The following is a 27994-nucleotide window of genomic DNA, read 5'->3' on the forward strand; positions in this document are numbered from 1 at the left end:
CTGCAGTTTTGAAATGCTGGCTTTCTGGACCATGGCATGAACTCTGACTCTTTCTGGAGTTCCGACTATGGATCACTTGAATGAGGTTTGTTTGGCCAGGTGTTTGTATGCCCACTTGGAGAAGTGCCTGAGACCAGGCCCGAGGTTCAGTGCCCCCTGCCTGCGCAGGTGGTGGGATCAGTACTACTAGGAGTACACGGGCAGGAGACCATGGAGGATTCCTGCCACTATACACAGAGATATTTCCAAACTGCACAAGGCTCTGAATGGCATGTTTAATTATTACTCAGATAAAAAGGGTTTATGTACTCCATGCTCATTCTCAGAGTTAAGTTGATAAGCACAGCTCTGACCTGGCAGTCCCAGAGCTGGCTGTATGTATCTGATGGATGCATAAATATTGATGTGATTGAGTAGCCAAACAGAATAAAATTGCACTACATTTATTTTCATATGAAAGATTAGATTTATCTTCAAATAACAGATCTTTCAGTGGGAAGATTCTTTCAATATTTGCATCATTATTTTCAGAAATTAATGCTTACTAAGATAATGAAGCTGTAAAAGTTAAAACTGATTTACTCTGTTGTCGAACATCAATTGGCCATTATGTACAATCAACTTTTTGCAATTAAGTTCAGAAGATCATGTATAATTCTACATGTATTTTCCTTGAATAAACATATTTGCCTGCATGGGCACAGGTACACATACATACACACACATACATACACCCCACACATGTATACGCAGAAACATACATATAAACATGTATTCAGATATAGATATAGAGACAAGTACACATAGATAGATAATAATTTTTTCCTTTGTTGTTAGACACTAATGAATTCATAGGGAGCTGATAACACGCAGAGATTTTTTTTATACTTCTTGAAGAGCGGTACAAGCCTAAAGATAAGAACAACAAAACCATATGCTTTACACGCATGTGCACCTTCATATCATATAGAGCTACAAGGAAAATCCATCCTTGAACCAATTTGCCCAGAGTTCTTATCTACAGCTTTCCCAATTCTGATAATGAAAAGAAGTTAGAATGCTCCAAAATGTCTGTCGATAATCCCCGAGGCCCAGCAAGTCGTGGTGAGGGGGCAGTCATTCGTCACACTATTGGAAAGAGGAAGACTTAAGCACACAGATTAACTCACTATGGTTTCAATAGCTTCCTCTCGACCAGAGTTATCGTATTAAATATCACATAACCAAGAACACATCCATTCAACACCAAGTAGCTTTAGACTCCCATAGTTCCATTAAGAACCTAGTGTTACAGTTTATCTTACATAAGGCAAAACGCATCTTGGAAAGTTATCTCAAAGCACAATACGTTTTATAACTTGTGTCTCTGAGCAGCTGCTCCCTGTTTGACTGACCACACCATGGTCTGAAAGGATTTCTTCTGTAATTCTCACCTTAGTAAAGAAATAGAAAGTGTCTCTTACCAGACTGGAATAATACTTCAAGCTTGCTGTAGCAGTTTGTGGAGTTTTTGTTTGAAAAGACAGATCCACGGTGGCTTTGTGTACACAACTGATCTGGCTGATCTCAGGTTCCTGCACGAAAAAAACAATGTAATTGGCTCTCAAGAAAGTGATGTAAACATTTATCACGATGGCAGTTGCATGTTGAATCTAGTCACTGTTGCCCTTATAGACCTTTTCTAAGTAGGCCAATTGCATTTCTCTGTTCAATCCCAGCTGTTTGAATTACTCCAGTCAATCCTGAGATGGATATCTTTGAAGAAAAAATGGATTTGTGTCCAATTCACTGTGTGGTTACCTTTAGTTTCTGAAAGTACAGCCTCAGACTTAAAAAAGACACATGATTTTAAATTAAGACTATATTGTTCCATAAATTTACTGAGTATGTACAGGACTTTATATTTTATGAGTGGAAGGACGAAGCCTACTATCATAGCATAATGCCTTATGCTAATGAGGTGTCAACATTATTAAGTGTCTTTCATTGGTTATTTGATAGCAGATAAGTGAGCATTCTACATCTCTGCTTTTCACAGAAGTCATATCAGTGATGCATACAACATACCCTGGAGTCTGAATCCAGCTGTTCTGTGTTTCTAAATCTCATTAAATATTCCACTGTTCTTTCGCCCAAACCTTCAAAGGGGCCCAGGCACAATCACATCTTTTAATTTTTATGGGATCAATGAAGGGGGGTCACACAAGCCTGATTCTTTTTCTGATTCTTAACATTCAAATTGTATGGGAACATTAGCTGATTCTAACTATGAGTGGCACATTCTTGTGACCAAGAGAATTTTAATGCTAGATCAAAATGTAAGCCCCAATAAAAAATTCAATTCCAAGCTGAATAGTTCTTTGTGGTGATCTAAGCCATAAGCTCATTTTACAGCTATACAAGTATGTTATATCTGTTTTCTCCCTTGTGTGTTTAAAGACTAGTTAACAGTTATTAGCTTTGCCACAGTTGAAATAGTAAGAACTGACCACTTAGAAAGAGGTGAGATATCATTACAGTTTTAGAGTCATTATTTTGATTATGTAATTTATATAGATTGAACAAAATACAAAATAATCATAACTTTATACATTAATGTTGCATAACACTCTAAAAGTTATGAATTATTTTCATACCTGTTTTTACAAGCAAGCAAAATTAGTCCAAAAATACAAAAAATTATTGTTGAAAGATACTGAAAGATACTTAATTATATCATTCACCAAACTGAAGATAATCCACAACACTGAGGTTGAATTTTCATCATTCGTGCGTTCAACAATTATTTATGAAAAAACATTATTATAAATGGTTTATAATGGTTTAAATTGGACAATAAAGCATTGGTCCCTGAATACAATGTATTTAAAGTACACCTTTGTTTCTAGAATACTAGTGGCATATAATTTATGAAGACAGAGAATGTCAAAATATAATATTATTTAATATATTACATTTTTTATGATTTTATTGAGAGAATGTGTTTCTATTCATTTAAAAAATGAATATAAGGTTCATCAATAAATATGGGTTAATGATTTAATAGTGAGTATGTGCTTATTGTTAATAATAATATTTTGAAATAAGTTTTAAGATTGATTCAGTCATTGTTTTCAACATCACATATGTATGTATTACTCTATGTAGCCACAAAATAATTACTGTAGATGTCATAGTCAGATAGTGGGTTTCAGTATAACTCAGTTATGATTAACTTGTATGACCAAATCTACAATGATCACTTAAATGAATGTATTAAAATGAAGCAATAAAGAAAATAGACATAGCCCTATGGTTTCATGTCAGGTAAAAGGCAGAAATCATTTTGTGTTCCAGTTATTTTACTTAATGATTGTGTCCCCTCTGTATTTGTTTGTGTTACTGTGTTACCTTACTCTACAGAATAGGATTTTGTTGTCAACAAAGCGACACAATTTTCATTACTAGAATTGGGGCTTGTAGATGTAGTTATGAATACCTGTAGAAATACTTTCCAGCCACTTTGTGTCACAGAAAGTACCTAGGAGGTCCCTAAAAAGAATATAATTCCTGATTATTTCTGTTACATTCCTAACCATGAGTAACAAACAAACCTAACTACGACAGAGTCTCTCTAATTATGCCAGATAATCATGCCTTAAAAACTGCTGAGTAAATTGTAGTTCCTGTACATACGTACCCACTCATCCAAATACATAATCAATTGTTTCTGAATTGATTCCTAATTCCTTTTAAATGAACAAACAACTTTGTAATAGCAATACTCAAGTCAAATACTATTTGACTATTCCAGTGTCTTCCCAGACATGAATTTTATCTCTGTTCTGTTGACCACTATTTTTTTTTCTGTCTCCTGGCCTTTCTATTGAACTCAATATGCCACTCCACCTGTGTGTTGTATATTGATTTGAACTCTTGGCTCTCCAAAAGAAAAAAATCACTAGTTGAAATATAGCCTGATAATTAAGTTAATTATGCCATATCCTTTGCAAACTAGACCTTTCTCCATTCTTCAGTAGTTTTGCAAATTTTAACAATTGCTCTATTGACAGTGTGTGTGTGTGTGTGTGTGTGTGTGTGTGTGTGTGTTTTGACTAGCTTCAACGGAACTAAAATACAGTGAAAGAAATCACTCTCTTGTTGTTGGTCATCCATTTAACAAGTAAGAAGAATAAAACTGTTGCTTCAAAAATTGCTTACATTTTTTTCTTATTAGGGTTATACACAGATAAAATCCACTGTGACTAGGAAACACAACCAGATTAAAAAAGTCCCTAAAGCACACAACAGAGTAAGAGCTCTAGCATCAGCAGTGGTGGTAGGATGAGGAGAAATCTCAGGAGAGAAACTGTGGTCAAGATGTATAGGAGAAAAATATATCTTCAATAAAAATTTTAAAAATTCACTGTGAAAATTCATTTTGTTACTCACTTAGAACTACTACTTTGCTTGGTGTTATGCTTAATCTATATATCAAGTTCTATTCATGGGTTTGTGTGTGTGTGTGTGTGTGTGTGTGTGTGTGTGTGTGTGTGTTGAGAGAGAGAGAGAGAGAGAGAGAGAGAGAGAGAGAGAGAGAGAGAGAGAGAGAGAAGTGGTATTCTTTCTGTATATGTGCTGCTTTTATTGGTTAATGAATAAAACTGCTTTGGCCTATGACAGGGAGAATATAGCTAAGCTGGAAGAGATATGTATAGAGAGTAGCTGGAGTCAGGGAGACGCCATGTATGTACCAAGGACGCAAGATGCCATATAGGTGCCCAAAGCAAGAAATAACAAACCACAAGCCTCGTGGTAAAATACAAATTTATAGAAATGGGTTAATTTAAAATATAAAATTTAGCCAGAAATGTGTTTGAGCTAGGGTCAAACAGTGTTGTAATTAATATAGCTTATGTGTGATTATTCCAGTCTGGGTGGCTGGGAAATGGAGCAAGCAGTCTCCATTTAGTGTGTGTGTGTGTGTGTGTGTGTGTGTGTGTGTGTGTGTGTGAATTAACTAATGAACTGCCATATATCCCTCAGGATATAGTATTTGTTGATATGCTTGTAATACCTGCTGCTATGATAATGGGTCATTTTGTACACATGATAAGATCATATTGATCAAGTAGATATATTAAAAAAGAATAAAAATGTGAATAAATACTCATCTCAGGAAAACATTACAAACAACCTTGGGAAAGTGAACGCTGCATTAATCTTCAAAACAACACATTCTATTAGTACAAATATTACTTTTAATATGCTTCCCATCTATTATACAGTTGTTTCAAGATGATGCATATTTATTAAGTCAATGTTTTAATGAATAAATAAGCAGGACTTACCATACATCTATACATATATTTTCTTACTGTATTCTCTATTACATTAGTAAAACTATGTACATCTTGTCTTCTGCATAGTTCACTCATGTAAGAAGAAAATGCTGTCTGACTTATTTATTTCATACTTCTGATGTATCTAAATGTCATGAATCATAGATGAAAAAAACATGGTATTACAGCTATCAGTAAAGAGGGATAAATATGTACATAATTGAGTAAGTTTGTTTTATTTTATTTAACAATAGCTGCATATCCATTTGTTCATCTTGGGAAAAAGGGTGGTAATAAGCCACTGCTTTGATTTGGAGTTTATAATAAGGTAACTATATTTTTAAGAGAGCATTATTTAAGATAACTCTAAATAATGGTAACTCCAAATTTCTAATAAGGTCCATTTAAAAGGGACCAAATAGACCTTTATATATATAGAAAACAAGTATAATAAATTAATATAAAAAGCTGTCATATAAATACTTAGAAGTACAAAGCTGTTAACTAATATACAAATGCTCATATCTCCATGAACCATGAGTGAGTTCTAAAAATGATAGCTTTGGAATGTGAAGAAATGAAAAAATATAATAAATAAACAATACCAAAGAGAAAGTTAATAACAATGAATCTTTAAAGTTGGAAGAACACTCTGGAGTTGTGAATTTTTAAAACTTAAGTTCTACTTTGAGTTTGTACCTGTGAATTAGCACTTTAGCCTGAGGAAAGAAAGGAAATAATTGAAACACCTTGATTATATCTGCAAGTAACAAGAACTGGGTCAATAAGATTATAAAAGTTCAAAGATCATTATCTGCTACTAAAGAAAAATCCTATACTGGATACAAATCTGTTATGCTAAGAGAGAGCAAGATTAAGAGATTTATTTTCAACGAAAAGTCCTTGGGTTGACCAGAGTCTAATCCCATTGTTATAAATAGATTTGATTTAGAGTATTTCTCAACACTTTTCCATGAGAAAAAATGTAAAGATTGTTTTCCATACATAAAAGGTTAGTGCAAAACATGAGAGGGAGCTGGGAGCAAAATAATGCCCATTTTTAACAAGAATCTGAACATACAAATGAGAAATAACAAAATAAATTAATTAACATCTAAATATAAAATTGGATTTAGGATGATGCATTGTCCTCACCCTGTATTTCATCATGTTAACTAACTTAGGTGACTTCAGATTTGGCTTTATGTGTTTGTTAATCTTAAATATGTCTAAAGAAATTTTCCCTGTTCCTAATGGCAAAATAGATGTTTGCATCTTTTGAGCTAGATTCTATCAGAAAGCAAATCAAGGATTGTTTGGAGAAGTGTGCAGTGCTGGGCTGTGGAATAAGCTGGTGACATCATTCCAAACCAAAAGCTTTTTTTTGTCTATATATTTACAATCTGTATACATATCATCAAAATGTCTACATTAAAAGAATTTTCGGTTGTAAACTTAATTTTATTGAAACTTAATAAGCCTAAGAAAATGATAATGAGTATGTGCAGAGAGATTGCTATAACTTGGATTTGAGCACAGCCTCAGCAGTGTACCTGTAATCTGGTATTCCGAAGTGTAACCTGTGCCCTCTGTGGCCATGACACTGTTGGATATTTGCCATGCATTCTGGAAACAGATCTCCCATAAAAAGCTCATCACAAACACACCCCCTTTCTACCTCTCACCTGTGCAGGTCCCAATTTAATAAAACCAGTCAAGCAAAAGTCAGTTCTAAAAATTATAGTAATCATCATTAAACAGAGTAATTACCAAAGCCAAGAGGATGTTAATCATATTGTTTTGATGTTACTGAAGAGATGAGTAGGTGGTCATAATAGCACTGACTGTCACTACAAAATAATCATTTTAAACTACCATGCAAAATAATGTTGCCTTGAATTTGAAGGGGGAATTCAAGGAATAGTATTGAATTTTTAAAATACTTTTCTTAATCCTCTTTGGCCTCTGACTCTTATAACCCTTTTTTCTTATCTTCATCCTCTCTCCATTTTCTGTAACTTTATTCTTTATTCCACAATAATTATATATTTACAGAACCTATCTTATAGTCCCGTTGTTTGTCTGAATGTTTTACATACTGCATCAGATTCTTTCTCCCTTTTATCTGATGCATTTGTAGGGCCTTACTAGGGCTTTCCTCTCCATCTCTCAAGGAATTCAACCCTTTTAATTTTATTGGTACATTAAGATACTGACTATTGTTCACATATAGTTTAATATAAACTTGCAAGGATATCATTAACTTCGAAATTTTATTTTTCTTGCCATTAATTAACATTTTTAATATTTGTGGCCAAGTTTTTGTATTATTTAGTCTTCATCTCTGAACCTTAAACTTTGTATATAATATTCATTCATACTTCTCTCACCCTTTCTATTAAACATGCAAAATATATTCAGGTAACCTAAATCTTCTTCACCTTCATATTGCTACTATGACTACACTGTGTCTCAAACTGTAAATAATTCACAGTCTTCAATTCTAGTGTGCCAGTTTTCAATTCTATCATGGATATCTTAAAACCATTCTGGATAATGGATGATTCTGGTAATTATTATTGGGGCAAGCTGTTTTTAATAAGTAGGTTGTTTAACAAAAAGCAATTTTGGTTATTAAGAAGTTGGGATCTTTTCAAAAAGAAAACATGAAGATGGTTGTAGTGATTTTGACATTATAATTTTTAATGGACCTTCACATTACACGCCATTGATCAAAAACTTAGCAGATATTTTAGAAATAACTTACACAAGAAACATTAAAAGTCTATATTAAACCAATCTTGAACTGTTTATGTCATACACTTTAACATTTTTTCTTAATTCAATTTGTTTAGCTTATGGTATATAAAGATGGTTTTCTATGTAGTTTATAGTCACAAACTGTGCAATGTGTACTTTAGAGTTGATAAATACTATAGACAGAGCTAGTGTTAAAGGTAGTCAAACACATTCACCCACAAACACGGACACACATCTACTTTCTCGGACTATTTCTCCGAAGTCTTCTTGTCTCCTGACAAGGTAAATTTCCTCCATAGATACCGTATCTTTACCCACTGATTTTTGTAGAAAACATAAGTGTTGCAGCCTGTCTTCCGCCTTGTTCTCTGACTTCTCCATTTTTCTTTACTAGCCACACTTTTCCTCTAGATCCTTTAGGGTTCTTATCCCAACCACCTGAGACTTCTGTGGTTTCCCTTTACCACGTAGCCTGTATGGTTTGCAAACAAGGAACTAGGAGGTTAAAACACCTGAAACCCTCTTTATAGTACCTGACAGAGGAGAACAAGATATAAGTGTCTTTTCCATCTGCATGTTTTAGACAATACACCATGGGACATGGTCCATATAGTTCTGTGTCATTTAATTACATTCAACTCATGAAAAGATATTAAGTCTTCTGTGCATGGAGTGATGGTTTAGCATTTTAAATGCTTGCTGAGCAATCATGAGCATTAAAATTCAGGCTCAGGCACCATGAACAGCTGCAAATTCTGTACCAAGGGGTTAAATGATTTCTTCTGTCCTCTGCTTGTGCAGGGTACATATACATATATTCTTATATGGGCAATGGTGGCAAACAGCATGAAATAATAAATAGTAAATAACATAAATCTTAAATAACAAAAATTCGAAAAGAAATATCCAATAATGTAGTAAAAAAATAGATCAATAACTTGAGTACTTCTGTTTCTAAAGAAAACATTCAAATCCCAACAAGCCTAAATAGCAGTAGCCACTCACACAAATTACCTGGGAAATGAAAATCAAAACCACAATATAATGTCACTTCCCTCTACTCCCAATGACTCTTATAACAAAAATCAAGCGCCCATGAGCATATACCTTGGAGGGAATGTGAATAAGTATAGCCACCAAACATAGCATCACGACAATTCCTTTAGAAACAAGTCATACTTGACACAGGATCCAAAATTTCCACTGTTTATGTATAGCCAAAGGAAATTTATTCAATCTATCAACTAGATACATGAACTAATATTTATTTCTGCCTATTCACAGTGACCCTAATATTGAATCAATCACAGTCTCCTTTAACAGGTAATGGACATATAAAATGTAATAGATGGAAAATTGAATGCTTTTCAGGTGAGGAAATTATTAACTTGATTTTGAAATAAAAGAAAAAGATCGTACACAATAAAACTAAACAAGTAACTGCTGGGTATCTCACTATTCACTATGCCAAGCAGTATTACAGAGTTTTAGTAAAATAAAACTGCATGACATTGGCATAAATGTCACATAATCATTGGAATAAAATTGAAGAACAAGACCTGATACCACACACTATGGACACCTGATTTTGATAAAGAAGCCAGAAAAACTCACTGGAAAAAATAGTGACCATCTTTAACAAATGCTGCTGGTCTAATTTTATGCCTTTATGTAGAAGAATCCTAATAGATCCATCCCTATTACCTTGCACACATCTCAAGACAAAATGGAACAAAGACCTCAACATAAAACTAGATACATGGAAGCTGATAAATAATAATGGGGGAAGAACCTTGAACTCATTAGCACAGGAGAAGACTTCCTAAAAGGCATACCAGTAGGCACTAAGATCAAAAAATGATAAATAGAACCACATGAAACTGAAATTTTTTCTGTAAGGCAAAGGGCACTATAATTTGGGCAAAGGGACAAACTACAGAATGAAAAAAAAGTTTAACAAATTCCTCATTTGGTATAGAACTTACTATCCAAAACTATATACAGAACTCAAGAAACTGGATATCACAAAAAACCCAGTAGTCCAATTAAAAATGGGTACAGATCTAAATGGAGAATTCCCAGTAGAAGTCACTAAAATGCTGAGAAACACTTTAGTAATGCTAAAAATCTGTAGTCACCAGAGAAATGCAAATGAAGGCAACTCTGAGATTCCATCTTACACCTGTCAGAATGACTAAAATTAATAAAACAAGTGATAACTCATGCTCACTAGAATGTATAAGAAGGGACACACTTATCCTTTAATGGTAGGAGTATAAAGTTTTACAGTCACCATAGAAATCATTATGGTGGTTTCTTAAAAAGTTGGGAATCGATATACCTCTGAATCAAGCTTACTACTCTTGGTCAAATGCCCAAGGGATGATTCATTCTGCCACAGTGACACTTGTTCAAACACGTGTCATTGTTCAAACATGTTCAATGTTGCTTTATTCGTAATAGCCAGAAAATGTACCAAACAGAAGAATGGATAAAGAAAATGTGAAACATTTACAAAGGAAGTTGCTACTCAACTGTTAAAAAAAGAATCATGAAATTCAAAGGGAACTGAATGAAACTAAAAATAATCCCGAGTGAGATAACTCAGATCCAGAAAAATAGATATGGGTTGCATTCAGTTATATTTGGTTATTAACCATTAAATAAATGATAACAAAGCTACAGTCTGTAGACTTGGAGAATGAAGGAAATAGATGTACATATGGATCTCCCTGGGAGAGGGAAATAGAATAGATACAGCAGCTGAACGAAGGGTGCAAAGGTACAGAAACAGAAGAATCAGGTGGGGAGCAGGAATGGAGATAGTGATGAGGGAGTGAATACAGGAAAGACTGCTGGAAATTAGGAGGCATTGAAGGGTGATATGGAAACTTGATATAGAAGAAACTTCCTAAAATATATGAAGGTGATGCCAATGGGGTCTCCTAAAAATTGGACAGACAGAATCTGCCCAGAACAACTTTTGTCGCGAAACAAGGCTTCCACTAGCAGGAATGAGTTGCATTCAATTTAGCATTTTCCCGTAGAAATCTCCTAACAACCCAAGCTGTTGCTACGGCAGTGGATTGCTTCTGCAAACTAACCGAAGAGAACCAAGCACTTGCACAACTCATTGAACATGGAGCAATTGAATTGGTACCTACACAGAATTTCCTCCTCTACATTTTCGCATATTTGATGTGGGAAGGTGGTTTGTAAGCTACAAAAAGTAAATGTAAACACAAACACAGCTATAAAACCTTTGACTTACTGTCTGTCCAACTTGCAAGATATGCTAGGGCAATGGCGGCATAGAACTTCTAGGAGTTGACAACCAGTGTCTGATTGGACATTGATGAGACCCATGCCCAAAACTACTTGGGTGACCAACAGCCAGAAAATGAATAGCTCAGAGACCTAGGTTTAAACCAAACAGAATTGATTTCAAAAATATATCAATACAATAACTCCTAATGATATTCTGCTATACTCATCATCAGAGAAGCTTCTTTCTGCCACAGATAGGAACAGAGGCAGAGACTCACAGGCAGATATTACATGGAGAGAGATCTTTGGACACACAACTCTTAATGGCATGTCTCCATAAAATCATACCCGCCAGAGCTCAGGGAACCCTGCAGAAAGGAGACAGAAAGAGTGTAAAACCCAAAGGGAATGGAGGACATCAGGAGAGCAAGGCTTCTAGATCAATCAGAAAAAGACTGAAGCAGTAAGCACAGGGCTAACAGAGGTCTGCACAAGGTCCTCGGCTTATATATTATAGCTTTTATCTTAGTATTTTTATGGAACTCTTGAGTGTGTTAGTGAGGGGATCTCTGATTATTGTGCAAGCTCTTAGAACTCTTTTCCTTCTCTTGGTTTGCTTTATCTATCCTCAAAGTGATGGATTTTGTTTTATTTTACATTTCACTTTATCATGTTTTGTTGCGATCTTTTAGAAGTCTGTTCTTTTCTAATAAGAGATAAAAATAGAGTGGGTCAGAAGGGGGAGGCAAGAAGGAAAGAACTAAGAGGAGCAGAGAGACAGGAAGCTGTAATCAGTATACACTGTATAAAAGATAAACCCTTTTCAATAAAAGGAAGAAAAAAGAAAAAAGAATAAGGAACCTGCAGTTTTCTTAGATAAATGAAAGTATTTGGTAGATTTGTGCCCAAGGCACACATTCATATGAAGGATTAATTGATATTACTAGCACAAATTATAATGACAACAGGCATTATTATTTTATTAGTAATACAGTATATCTATTATGACATACTGACAGGAGGCACAGGTCACTAGTCCAGTGTTCATCACAAGAATTCGTGAATATCCTACCTATGGATATATGAGCATTTTCAAGATCATGAAGCATTTTAAGTGAAATTTTATTTTTTAAATAAAAATATACTTATTATTTTATTCAAAATAAAAAGAACAAAGTAATATCATTTGAGTGAAAATGGGTAGACCCACAGTGCATTTTGTTAAATGAAATAATCCAGGAAGACTTAATGTTTTTCCATTTATTGAAAACAGATTTTTGCCATACAGTATGTTCTGATTATAGTTTTCCATTCTCTAACTCATCTGAAATTCTCCACAACTTCCCTTCCATCCAGATTCCCATCTGTCTCTCTGTAGAAAAGAGAGATCTAAATAATAATAATAAAATAATCAAGAACAAAATTCAACAAAACAGAATAGGACAAATGCCAAAGCATAAGAAAAAATGCCAGAGAAAAGGCAGGAGAAACATACACAAATGCAGAGACATAGAAAATTACATGGATGAGCAGAAATTCCCTAAAAATATCAAATCTGAGTTCATATGAATGCAAAGGACCTTAAAAACAAACAAACAAAAAACCCAAACAAATACAAGACCTGACAAAAATTAACGGCTAAACCCTCCAAAGACGCCATCATCTATAAGGCATGGGGCCTGGCTTTAAGGATGGTTTATATCCCCAGTGAGACTCCACAGAGAAAAACTGAATTTTCATTTGTTAGTTCTTACTGAAGAAATGGAGAAGATGACGTCAAAGTCAGTGCCTAAGGGTTACTGATTGTTCAAGATAGACAAGCTGAAGGGAAGCATATTGAGATTCAATAATGATCAATGCAGCACAGGCAGAATTAGATGTAGTGTTTTATAGCTTATCTCAAGTCTACAACAATAGTCTGCAACAATTCTTGACACACTTGACAATAATCACATAGTGATAAAGTTGAAGGGAACAAATGGTGGTTTGGTAGAAGATGCCTGGGAGAAATAGGACTGGATTTGGTCATAGTATATTATAGTATTATACCTATTTCCAAAGGGAAAACGTGTATGCCATTCTTATAAGAAAGTACAGCAAATGTTTTTGGTGCTCTAAAAACTCAAAATCAGGAAAAGTATGGCCTTCCATTTTTTGAAGTATTTCATATGTCAGTTGCCTCTGTTTACGGCACTTTGTCTATGTACTCATCTTCCCATGGCAGGGTTGTGAAGTAAGAGATCCAATATTATTATTTGACTTAATGAATTTAGTATATAATTTAGTATTTAGTTTTCTATGAATTTTTTTTGCTCAATGCAGGCATAGAGTTTGCCATTCTTTAGTTTTCATTTTTACTTTAAAAGGTAGTCAAGGGAGTAAAACCTGACTCCTTTTTATTCAACCCTAGTACATGGACGTGAGGCAGAATTAACTTCATGTCAAACATCAAATTACTTCCAATGGGTCAATGAAAATGGTAGATTTTACTGATGAGTAGATTTATTCAGCCAAGCTGCATTAACGTCTGAGTAGGGAAAATTTTATTTCTGAATATTCATTGTCCATTTGCTTTTACATCCTGATAAAAGGGATTTATATACAAGATGATCTTTTTTTCAAGGAGGGGAGTTATTTTTAGTATATTTGTGCTGAATTGTCAACGTGGTTTTAAAGAAAAGGAAAGGAACGTGATAAATTATTCAGCAAGAAAGACTTTCCTCATAGGTTTAAATTACAAGTAATATAGATGACCAGGAAGCTGTCACCAATAGCTACTATGCCACCTCTAAAGGTAAGATATATTCTCTAGAAAAAGCAAAGCATGCTGTTTTTGCAGACTATCATTAAGAGAACAAAAATAATAATAGATAGGAATACAGATTTATGTATTAATTTTGTAGCATTGGGTTGCAATAAAGTGTGAACTTCTATTTATCTAAAACATGTTTCTCCTTGGAACAGGCACATACCAATGTAGAAAACCAGAACCCATCAAAATGCTGAACTTTGGAACACAATGACACATCTACAAAGCACTTCCCACACCTAAGTCTTGGAAAATATTGCAGAAGAGGGAGCAATTTCTTTTTCCTGAGACAGGGTTTCACAGTTTTTCTCTGGCTTTCCTAGTCTCAGACCAGGCTGACAGTTTATAGACCAGGCTGGCCTCAAATTCACAGATATCTGCCTATGTCTGCCTTCCTAGTGCTGGAATTAAAGGTATGTGCCACCACCGCCCAGCCTAGCAAATAGATTCGAAGCACCAGATAATTCAACTATATGTATGTGTATATTTGTAGTATATGCATACACACACACACACACACACACACACACACACACACACACTTAGTGCAAAAGGAAGTAATGAGTGTGTAGTGAGAACAGGGAGGGGCGCATGGAAGGGTTTGGAGTGAAGAAAGGAAAAAAAGAAACGTAATCAAATTGTAATCTCAAAACATTTTAGAGACAATTTTTACAAAAGGATTGTGCAAGCTCATATCTCTGGACTGATAGCTAGGAAACCTGCATAGGATCCCACTAAACCCTCTGAACATGGATAACAATTCTGTAGCTTGGGCAGTCTGTTGGTCCACTGGCAGTGGGACTAGGATTCATGCCCTGTGCATGAACTGGCTTTTTGGAGTCTATTCCCTATGGAGTGATATCTTGCAGGCCTTGACTCAACTTTATATTGCAGACTTTGTAAATTCCTTATGAGAGTCCTTACCCTTTCTGAAGAGTGGAAAGGGGTTTGGATAGGGGAAGGTGGATGACGAATGGGAAGAGGGAAGGGAGAGGAAACTTAAAAAAAAAAAGGATTGTGTTTAAGGTTGAGGTGAAGGCTCATTTGGGAAAGCCCTTGCCATGTCAGCATGAGGACCTAAGTTAGACAGTCAGCACTGACTGGAGCCAGGCAAGAAAAATATACTTGTAATCTCAGAATTTGGGAGGCAGAGACAGGTAGATAATGAGACTTGCCTAACCCATCCAGCTTCTGGTACATTGTATCACAACTACAACAAAAAAAGCTTGACAATACTAGAGTGATAAAATCTGACCTTAGTATCCTGCTTCCACATTCATGACACACAGTATCACCTACACAGTTGCGCTCACACAAGTATGTGTCTGCATGTGCAAACACACATACAAATAAAAGTAATAAAAGGTCATTTTAAGATTGAAACACTGTTTACATCTGCATGTTCACATGTTCTTGTGTTTGTATGCATGTGTGACTGTGTGTATATGCGAGCAAGCACACACATGCATGCAAGTACTCAGGACAGAAAAGACACTGGGTACTTTGTTGCAGCAGTTACAGGCATTTGTGAGCCTCTTTGGGTGCTGATATCCAAATTCTGATCTTTGTGACTATAAACCAAAAACTCTTAACTTCTCAACATTCACTCCAGTCCATTACTGATCATTTTAATGTAACTTAAAATTCATAGACAAATAGCCACAAATTAGGACTGATTTAATTTTCTCAGAACAGAACCAAAAGTAAAATTAAAAGAAAACTTGTAACCAATCATAAAACATTATAATTCTTGGAACTTCTAATATTTATCTTCAAAATCAAGCATTTTCGGAATTAACTACTCCAAGAGTTTTACCATTTCATCAAAACTGCTTTAAAAATAGTGGAAATAAATACATTGGAAGTACTTAAAGTCTGTACAACCTGTTAACTGAAGCATCCTTTTCTCTTGCTCTTATCTCAGTCTTCACTGTCCAGGAATAATCTGTATCCCCGTTTTCCCAAAAGTTCTCAAAAGTGTGAAACAGCCCTTGCCCTGCTACATGCTTGGTTTCCTGTTCTCAGTGTGAACTCTTGAATTCAGCTCAGCCATATGGCTAAGCTGCCTTTGAACTTAATATTTATACTCTTGAATTCACCTCAGCCATATGGCTAAGCTGCCTTTGAACTTAATATTTATACGTGCATAAAAAAATAAACCCTCTATTTAAAGGAATGGATGGGGGGTGGGAGAAAGCAGTGACCTGCCGAGTGTTCCCCCTGTGCACCTTACTACAGCAGGTGTCTACATATAACTAAGTAGACTCCTTGTGGTTTGTGAGGCTCCATGGGAAAAGTATTTCCAGGTTAGATCGCTGCACATAAAAGGAATAACAGAGCTTCCTTTGGAGTCCATAAAATACAAAAGGCTTTTAGTTAAGTTGTAATTATCTCAGAGTATGGTTAAATGCAGCGATGAAAACTTTATTTTTTCTTCGTGGAAAACCTGTTTATCTGCATGCTGACAAGGTGTAGGACGTTTGGACTGAAAGAATTGCAAAGTAAGTTATTTCATTTGACTCCAGTTTTAGAGTTTGTCCTGAAAGCAGACATGGAATAAGTTTACAGGAGATGTTATAGGTTTTTTTTTTTAAGTTTTTAGCTTTTCTGGAACATTTAAAAAGTATTTTTCACATGATTCAGGTTGCATTTTATTTCCACTTCCCAACTGCCAGTCTCCCTTCCTTCCAGCTCCTCTCTGCCTTCCTACCAACTTGAATTCATGCCTGTAATGCTCCTCTCAAAAGAACACACAAATGAAAAAAAAAACATTTTAAGACAGCCAATAAAATTTCTCTAAAGTAAAATAAATGTTTTTATTCTTTGTTAATCAAGGAGTTTTAACCATGGGGCCTGAACTGGGGTGTGGGTGATACATATGATATATATGATGTGTGTATATATATATATATATATAATTATATATATATAATCGATACTCCATTGGAGAAAATGGATTTCTCTCTGCTAGCTGGTATCAATTGCAAATAACTTCTTGGTTAGATGTAGGATTCTGTGTTTACTTCCCATTCTCATTGTTGGAATTTTGGTCAGCTTGGACCTATGAAAGTCTTAAGATTATTTTTTTAAATATACTTCCTCTAATTCATCCCTGTTGTTCAGTTGTTAAAGACCTGACACGGTAGGATGGCAGTTTGAGGATGTACGAAAACCTTTGCCTGTATTGCACACTTACACACACACACACACACACACACATACACACACACACTACACACACACACACACACACACACACACACATATGCACACTGTTCTGGTAATGTTACATATGCACCATCATAAATTAGATAATTTAAAATTGGTGAGCTGATAGTTGAAGGATATGTCCTGTTTCACCTTGATATTACACTGAATATCAATTTTCTACAATGGCTTCCAGACTTTCTCATCTGGAGTAACATTTTATAGTCTTTTCCCTTCTGTATAGGCAGAATTCATAAATACCAAAGTGATAATACTCTCATAGTTGAGTCAAAATTCACCTGACTCAGAGCTAAGTCAAATGGAAAACTTCTTAGCTAAGTATCCATGAGATTCAGACCTGCTGGACCTGGGAAAGCAAGTGACCATGCTCTCAATAACTTTTGGATCATATGCAAAAAGACCACAACAATCAATCAATCAATAAATGGATCGATCAATTTATAAATGGATAAATGAACAAGCATACAAAAATTAATTAAATAAAACAAAAGCTAAGCTGAGAAATTTTTACAGATAATAGATAAAGACAATGAAGTCTTCTAAAAATCACGTATCTTACAGAGCATTCCAAGAGGCCTAGAGAGAAAATTCTTCAAAGCATATTTTCATTTACTACTATGAATGCACACATATTATATGGTATAATTATGTTTTTATGCCTGGGGTTTCTGGATAAGAGAAAACTCTACTTGGAGTGGAGAAGGCAATTCCACACATTTACCCAAGGAAGTAAGACATGTCCCCTCGTTCTCATCCAAGGATAGGTAAGGCACTAAGACTCACAAGAAATAAACTTATATAACATCAATTGCTAAAAATTAAGAACATGGCTTTTTAAATGATTTTTTTGTTCTTTTTATAATTTCTTTCTTTATATTTTAGGGTACTTATAAGTCATTAATTACTGACACTATAGTAGTTTTTGAGGACTTCGAATGCAAATTCTTCAATCCTAGAAGTTTCTTTGGAGTAATAGAGCTGAAGTTATGTACAGTTAATCCCTTTCACCTTCTGGGCAGGACTTACAACAGAATATTAAGGAAACTATCTATATTGAGGTTATTTTGTCTAAATCAATAAATCAATTTATTTTTCAAGATAGACCTTGTTTGTGCAGCTCTGGAACTTTCTCTGTAGACCTACAGGCTTTAATTCAGAAATGTACCTGCCTAAGCCTCCTTAATGCTGACATTAAAGGTGTGTCCTACTGCTGCCAGGTCTTATAAGTCAATTTATTTTAATGTTATGATTCTGAAACCTATTGAAAACAAAAGTAAAATGTTTTTGCAAATGGGTAAACTTTCATATTTAAAATTAAATAGTATGATAGTATAAATGGACTTTCAGTTGCAAGGGAAGTTTTATTGATGAAGGTTTAGGACGACTTGAAGTGAACAAGACAACACCAATAAGCATGCCATATATGGGGATAAACCCATGCAGCCATACACAGAGAGTTAGAGACTACAAAAGGATGCTGGGAGCAGAAGAGCTAGCCCCTTCCTGAGAAGAACACACCGATTACTTATCCTATACCTAATCATCTGCCTCAAAATTATATAAGTGAGCAAAACACACCTATGGAACATGTCATATTGAAGAATACATACGTACATATGAATACACATTTACATGTACCAATAATTAATATAAAGAGAAGCCATAGATGTTAAGTAGAAAAAAGGGATTATTCTATTGGACAACTTTGAGAGAAAAAAGGCAATGGAGAAAGATCCAATTGTATTTTCTCAAAACTCAAAGAAAAATTAGAACATATCACCTTATGATATCACATTTATCCTTAATATCTATCAGTTCTTCTGGATGAAGTTTTATTGATTATTTTCCTGAGCAGCTACCTTTTTTTTATCGCATCGCTATTTTGACACAGTATAAGTTAATGTTTATGTGTGTTTGTAGAATTTGTCTGTAATAACTAGCAAAATCAATTAAAAACAATTTCTATATCTGATGCTAACATTGTGGTGAGCAAAAAGGCAAGCTGCTAGTTTATTTTTTTTTCCTTTAAGCAATATGCTACATGAAGAAAGAATGTAAAAGCCAAGGATATAACTCAAGGCAGTTAAAATGTTAAATTTCTACTCTTTCCCACTTTTTAATGTTATCACTAAATGTCGACAGTAAACCAGGCCATGGAAGAAATAGCCTACTTTCTCAATTTGCATGGCAATGAAAACTATGTCTTATTTTATTCGGGGGTGAAGGATACATTATGGTAACACAATGTAAAAAAAGTTTTAAAGTCTTAGCACATTCTTCCTGTCAATTCTCATTTCCTATGATCCTTAAATATAAATTTTCATTACATTTCATGACTTTTTCATGAATATTACTCCCTAGAAAGTTATTGGTCTGAAAACCATTGCAATGTTTGTCATGGGGAATGGATATAGATGTGATAGGCAAGATAAAAGCACACATCCTTTTTCTTCTTAATTATTTTTGCAGTAAAGTCTCAGGATTGACAGTCCAGCTGAAGCAATTCTGTTAAATTTTAATGGTCCTTTCTTCTCAATGTTTCTATGGCAGACTATATTTTAATTGAGCTCAGCAAACAATTCTTTTAGTAGTTTTTTATCTCTATGCAAATTAAAAGTAGGATCAATAGCTCACGATAGCACCAAACATTTCAACATACATAAATATGCAGTAACTTCACAGTATTGAATGAAATTCTAGCGAAATCAAAATGTATTGATGAACAAAGACTTTATCAAACGAGAGGTGGGGGAATTGATGTTCATAATGCAAATTCAATACTGAGAGAAGTCCAGTTTTGATGTAAAAATTTGTTTGGCCTTCTATTGTCATGACAATGAAAACTCATAAAGCATGAAGTCATCTGTGTTGTAAAAGGCATACTTTCTCCTTTGTTTCTGTTTGTAACATAAGGGAGTCACATGCCAGCTGCATGCAGCATAACTTCACGAGCATATAACTGTATTTAAATCATTTATATATCACATTTTGCAAAAGTAATAGAAAAATGTGTTATTTTACATGCATGGTTAGTAGATGGAACAGATGGTGAAAAGCTCATTTTAACCAATATGGGCATTAAAATAACTGATATTGCAAGTATAGCTTGATGTAGTGGAAGTTGAATTCAGTACAAAATAAGCTTGTGGCTTTCTATAATATATTAAAGACACTGTATCTTTAGACACAGTTTGTTTATATGAATAAATTTGCTGCCACAGCATTATTCAAAAGAATTTTAACATAAATATTGCATTCATATATTCAATATATATTATTGACTGAGTACCTGTAATTTTAAGCAGCTGCTTTACAGTAAACTGCACAAGAACATCCATAGACACGGTACCAGGCTTGAAGGAAAGAGTCTGCCCAGGCAGAGGAGTGGGAGAGGCCAAGTAATATTCAAGTGATGCTGCAAGTTTAAAACCCTCCAATCTCTTGTGACTCACTAGTGGTACTGTTGTGAGGCTGAAAATATACTTACCAAACTAAATGGTTTAGGGTGAAGCCTGGAGCAGATTACCTGATCTTTTGTGTAGGCACTGGGAACAACAACAACAGCAAACAAAATGGAATATGCTTGAAATATACTTTATCATTTTTCCTTCCAATAAAAGGAATTCAGAAAAAAAATAAAAAAAAACTTGATCAATATTTGAAACACACACACACACACATACACACACACACACACACACACAAAACATTTCCTATATGGAAACAAAGTATAGTATTAGTTTTATTGAGATCTTCTCTTGAATATTTTCAAATACTGAATATTTGGTCTTTATGAAAATGTACATTTGCTATAAATCATAGTAAATCATATATTGTACTAAGTTTGAATCTGGAATATCCTGTTGCTATAGTTCTTTCAATGAGATGTTGTCATTGGTCCTACTTTGAACCATCCTTAATGCAATTCATGGCACTTATTTGCAAACTCTTGTCCACCCCCAAAAAATTCAATTGAAGTTTTCTTTCTGCTTTTCTTCCCTGTCATAAAAACTAGATTAACTTCAAATCAAACATATTTGAGCTGGGCAGTGGTAGCACACACCTTAAATCCCAGTCCTCAGGAGGCAGAGGCAGGGGGATCTCTTTGAGTTCAAGGCTAGCCTGGTCTACAAGAGCTAGTTTCAAGACAGGCTTCAAAGCTACAAAGAAACCCTGTCTTGAAAAATCAAAAAAAGCAAAAAACAGATACAAAAACAAAAAAATATCATATTTGTTTAGAAGGATCGAGTCTTTGAATAACATTTATCATCAATTTGTTGATGAATATTGATGAACAAATTTGTTTCAATTTGTTGCTGAATATTCACCAAAAATGTAAGCTTAGAGATTAATGTCTTCATAAAAGAAAGCATAGAAAGCATAATTCCTTGAACACATTGGCTCTGGAGACCACTTCCTAAATCTAACACTAGTTTCACAGACACTGAGAGCACCAATCAATAAGTGGAAGCTCCTGAAACAGAAATGCTTCTGTAAGGCAAAGGACAACCTAGATTCCCCTTGCTGCGGAAGTACCTTCTGCTCAGTCAGCCAATAATCGCTGAAACACAAGCCCACTGGGGCGTGGTATATTTCTCTTTTAAAAAGAGCCGCAGATCTCTGCTCGGGCCTCTTGGTTCCAGCGCTTGGTCCCAGGCTCCCGGTCCTGGCTCCTGCTCCAACGACTAGGCTCCCTTCCTGACGGTTTATGGTGTATGTAAGTTTTAACCCCCAAAATAAATAACCCCTTAAAACATAACTGGTGTGGGATTGATTCGCCATTAGCCCCTCAAGTGAAGAATGGATAAAGAAGATGTGGTACATTTATACAACGTTGTATTACTCAGCTGTAAAAAACAATGACATCATGAAACTTGCAGGCAAACAGATGGAGCTTTAAAAAAAGACATCCTGAGTGAGGTACCTAAACTCAAAAAGGCAAACGAAGTATTTACTCATTCATAAGTAGATATTAGGTGTAAAGTCAAGGATAACCAGACTACAGTCCTCAGCTCCAGAGAAAATAGGTAACAAGGAAGACCCAAAGAGGGACACATGAATTGCCCAGGAAAGAGTAATTAGATGAGATCTCCTGGGTAAAATGGGGGCTAGGGGGAAGCAGTAACGGGGCGGGGGGGGGTGATGAGAGATGAGAACATGAGGAAACAGGAGGGGAGAGGGTTGACGTGGGAGAGCAATGAAAAAGAGATCTTGATAGAGGGAGTCACTATAGCCATAGGAAAGAACCTGGTGCTAGAGAAATTCCCAAGAATTCACAAGGATGACCCCAGCTAAGACTACCAGCAATAGTGCAGAGGGTGCCTGAATTGGCCTTCCTCTGTAATCAAATTGGTGCGTACCCCAATTATCATCATGGAGTCGTTATCCAGTACCTGATAGAATCAGATGCAGAGATCCACAACCAAGCACTAGATCAAGCTCCAGGAATCTAATTAAAGAGAGAGAGGAGGGAATATCTGAGCAAGAGAGATCGAGATCATGATGGAGAAATCTAGAGACAGCTGGACCGAGCTCATGGAAACTCATAAACTCTAGACTGACATCTATGGAGCCTCTGTGGGACCAAACTAGGCCCTCCAAATGTAGGAGACAGTGGTGAAGCTTTAAGGGATTTCTGTTAGTACAAGGCCACCCTAGGCTATACAAGATTGACCTGTCTAAAACAGAAGCAGAGCTCACACATATGTGATCTCAGCACTTGGGATCCCATGCCTTTAATCCCAGCACTAGTGAGGTGGAGACAGGAATGATATGGATGGGCAGAGAGAGGAATATAAGGTAGGAGGGGACAGAAGCTCTGGTAGTCTGATATTTGGTGGATACAGTTGCAGTATGAGCTTTGGTGGAGTCAGACTGAGTTAGAAGATGCAGTCTGAGGACAGTATTGCCCCTTCAGTCTGAGCATTGGTAGAGGTTAAAAAACAAAAAACAAAAACTCTCTAGTGACTAGCCTCTCAGTTTCTCTGACCTTCAGGATTAACCCCTACTCTGGGCTTTTATTAAACCTGACAAGAATTTGTGCAACAATACTCCTCATTAATTAAATATGAAGTTTCATTTCTTAACTAATATATTCTTTACAATTTGTAATTATATGTATCATGCCTATTCAATGAGCATATGTACCACAAGGTCAGAACTGGTCATTGGAACTCTTGGAAATAGCATTGCATTCATCTGTGAGCTGTTCAGTATGAGCGCTCTGAACAGAACCCCGCTCCTGTATGAGAACAGGAAATGCTGTCAGTCACTGCACAATCTTTCCAGCCCTGACTAACTAGCTTTAAATTTGCATTAATTGGTGCATGGATTAAGAAAATAAGTAATGCTTGAAAACAGCTTTAAAACTTAAGTTCAGAATGGCAATCTGAAAACAGTTCATTTAAATCAATACTTGGAATTTCCTTTGGTTTCCTAGTTATATATATATTGTTGGTGAGGTTTCAGATGTTTTGTTTATTAAGAACATAGCGATGTAGAGTTAATGAGATATTCATTTAGCCAGTCTTCTCTCTGGGTGTTTTCTTTGGGCATCATTTAGCCTCTACCCAGGTGTTGGAAGCCTGAAAGATGGTACTGCCTGTGAGGAACTCCACATCATATTCTCTTTGATAACTCACTGAAAATTCTAGGCAGAAATTTCCAGATGATTTGGAGCAGATAGGGCATTTTCAGTGCCGAGTGTGTCATATATGGCTGCTGTTGAGGCGTCTGCTAATCTAATGAAGCTCTTTAAAGGTAGAGGCAAATTGTTTACTTAAAAACATTAAAATGACATTTTGCAGTATTTAAGTATGAAAGAACAAGCATTGGAAATGGAGAAAATTGCTTCGGCACATTTAAAAGTGATTTTATATTGAAGTCACTCAATATGGAAGTCATGAGCATTGAAACATGCACACCTGCTTGTATTTGATTGTAACATCACGTCTCAAATAAGCATCTATATCCTCCATGTACATCTAATTCATCTGCACCTAAAATTTGCCTTGATGATGGTACATTCAAATTCATGCAGATGTTCAGAAAATGTTTATGAAAATGTAGCCTTACATACATAGTCCATCAAAATTACCAGAGTTTAAAAACCTCATCTATCCAGATATATTAATTTTGCCAAATACGTATTTATTTGCTTACCTAATTCATTTTTCTGTTAAGAGAACATTCTCCATGACAATACTAAGATAATATTTGCTAAATATCTGAATATCGTATGATCTAAATAAAAGGAATAGACTAATTTTTGAAGACTAAAATCTTTTTCACTTTTGTAAATAAATGTATGTCTTTCATGAATGAATTTATTATCAAAATCTAAATAAATATATTATGTATACATAATACTTCACATTGCATGAAACACAATGATGAAATGATATTTTTTATGTTGCTTATTCATATCGGTGATAGAAATAGTGTTAACCTGGTATTGCAAGGAAAAAATTAGGTTAGAATAGTTAGGAAATTTGCTAGCATTTAGGTATCAATAAGTGGTAAACAAAGATCAACCTCGATATTCTGTACTCAAGTTCTAGATTTTATGGTGCATCTACAAAATGAATGATGGCTACTAAAAGGATGAGACATTCACCCACAAAGAAGGAAATTCAGAAACAAATCTTTTACATTTTCAAAACTTAAATTTGATTATGGACCTAAATATAATAAAACATACTCTTATAATTTAACAGTCATCATAATTTGTGATGACATTAGGTATGATGATAACTTTTAGATATAAAACTAACATTAAAATGTATAAATTTATAAGATAAATTTGGATAAATTTTAATTATTTCTCTTCTTCAAATAGCACCACATCTCTAAAATAATTAAAATATACTTCAAAAGACATCAGGTTAAAAAAAGTAATATAAATATCGTACAAAGAACTATAAGAATTCAGCAAGATAAAATAGCCCAATCACAAAGGAGTTATCAATAATTACAAATCAAAGATATGCAAGTGGTGGACAAACATGAGAAATTTTAAGGTCTGTATTGTCTGAGAATTGCAAATCACCCTGAGAGATAACATTTCCTGCAACAGAATGACCACACTGCGGAATGATCATGCCCAAACGCTACTTAGTTTAGGGGGCAGCAAGAACTCATGTTCTTCACTGTTGAGAAGGAAAACTCTTATAACCACCGTGGAATACAGATATAAAGTTTATTAAAACCCTTTCCAAATTTTATAACATGATTTAACATTTATTCTCTACAATATCTACTCAGACATCTTCAAAATTAGACCTACAAAAGAGCCTTCATAAGATATATATATATATATATATATATATATATATATATATATATATATCTTGTTGAATCTCACAGAATAAAATCTATTTAGTTAAAAGTTAAATACTTCTAACTAATTGTATTACTCTGACAAAAATTTTAATATTCTTTATCTAAAAGGAAGATCTCCCATAGCAAAACATCTCAAACACAGCATTAAAAGTTTGAGAGAATGTGGCTCACTTTGGGAGGAGACAATGAGAACTTTCCATAAACAATGTTGCTCAGGCATCCTGGGTCATACTATCTCTCTTAGACTCTGGTGCATTCATTTAAAAACATTTATTCTACAGCAGAAACTAGAAATCCCCAGCAGAGAATAAATTGAAAAACAAAATAGTGTCGTAGACCTCTTTTTTGATGATGTGCAATGACTTTCTTCCTTCCAACATCCTCCCAAAGTCTCCTCAGGACAGGCTGTGATAATGAGATCTCCTTCTTCAGCAAACACATAGCCAGGGACAGTCATATTGAAGCCTCCCTCTTGACTAGAAGTAATTAAGTACCTGAATTATAGATACACACACTTATGTCTGGGGAGGTTAAGCTCATTTTATGAATTGTATAAGTGGAAAGAAAGGCTGTCAGTTTTCCAGAAGATTAATATTCTGGCCATTTAGCTTTGTTCCTTCCTTGTATACACTCTTATTGTTTAAGAGTCAATATAGATTTTATAGAATATAGAGTATGGTCAGGTCAAAGTTTACTTCAAGAGAAATCATTCTTTTTATATGATGTATACAGATATATAAATGTTATCCTTTCATTCTTCACTGTATAGTGCAAATATAAGCTAGAAGTCCATTATTTCCATTCTTGCGAAAATTGATACATGAAAATTATGTTCAAAGGCATACAAAATGACTAAGCACCCTAGAATATGTAACATAAACCCCCAAAGGAATTATTTTTAAGTATTTATTTATTGACCTATACATTTATTTATTTTGGTGTTTAAGATACAGTTTCTCTGTGTAGTGCTGGACATAATGGAACTATCTCTGTAGACCAGTCTGGCCTTGAACTCATAGAGCTCTGACTCTACCTCACGTGTGCTGGTAATAAATGCATGCACCTGCTCAGGAATTTATCCCTAACAGCACTTATTTTTATATCTGTTGTAAAATGGTACGACTACGTACTTAAAATAGTATAACTTGAAAATAAAGACATAACCTCCTGGTCAGGATACTTCCTCTCAGTTTCTCATTTACTGGATAATTTTTAATAAACTTAAGCTTGGTAAAAATTAGCTCTCTCAAGTGGAAAATAAAAAGAAAACCATTCAATATCTCAATGGCTTGTTTTAGTGATTAACTATATAAAATGTGCTTAGTGTAATCCTAAGAACGTATTTTATCAATCATTATTAAATGGAATTTGTAGGAAAGAAAGAATTGGAAATGGCCTCGTCCCCTTTTGAGAGTTATTGTTTTTACTTTCCCTTTATAAATCATGTACGATCTATATTTTCCTTGATCAAAAATGTTCTATAAGGATAGTTGCATAGAATATTAATATAGTAAATTATACGAAAGTTACATTTTCTCTTAAATCATATTTAATTTGATATTGAGAGAAATATTTTGTTATTAAATTGATAATTTTATGACCATCAGGATGGATACTTAAAGCAAATCTGGTAAAATTTCAAATATTTTAAATTATTGTTGATTAATTTTGTAATGTCATGAAAAGAGAAATATTTTAGAAAGCAAGATTCACGTATTTTATAGACAATATATTTTATCTTTAAAGGTGGTAATATATTTCTAGAAACTCTTAAAATTATGTATAGTCTGGTCCAAGAAAAATCAGCATGTAAAAAATGTAGGAACCCATACCTTATATAATCATCAATTAAAATATTATAAGTATAAATTGATGCAAAGTAATTTTACCAAAATTGACTTAATTTCATACCTATTTATTACTTATTATCATTTCCAAGAGTTATGTTAGAGACCATTTCTGATAAAAATATCACTTACCAGGGTAGGGGCATGGGGATAAGAAAAAATAGTAAAGAGAATAAAGGCTTGAGTGAAATAATAAAAGAGAAAACATAGGATAGTACTGGGAAGGAATTCTAGTGAATACTGAAATCCCTTTGTTTAATTTTTTTATACACTTTTATACCCCAATACAAAAGGGGAAAGAAATCAACAAAAGATTTCTTTAACAGGATACAAAGGACAGCTTAAACTGTTAATTGCTACAAGACATTGAGATATCAAGTCATTAGCATTTTGTTGTTTAGTCAGTGAATCCACCCTTGACC

General features: G+C 34.5%; 1 protein-coding gene across 4 annotated transcripts in view; it reads right to left on the reverse strand.

Moving 5' to 3' along the window:
- Mgat4c (MGAT4 family member C) overlaps positions 1 to 27994 on the reverse strand; it is a 575343-nt gene that overhangs the window by 311833 nt on the left and 235516 nt on the right. For all 4 annotated transcript variants that reach the window (XM_085683482.2, XM_085683479.2, XM_085683477.2 and 1 more), the window contains one exon: positions 1464 to 1574. The gene's annotated coding sequence lies outside the window, so the exon portion shown is untranslated. The remainder of the gene's footprint in view (positions 1 to 1463; positions 1575 to 27994) is intronic.

This window comes from Myodes glareolus, chromosome 26, assembly GCF_982192425.1.
Source record: "Myodes glareolus chromosome 26, mMyoGla1.1, whole genome shotgun sequence".
NCBI lineage: Eukaryota > Metazoa > Chordata > Mammalia > Rodentia > Cricetidae > Myodes > Myodes glareolus.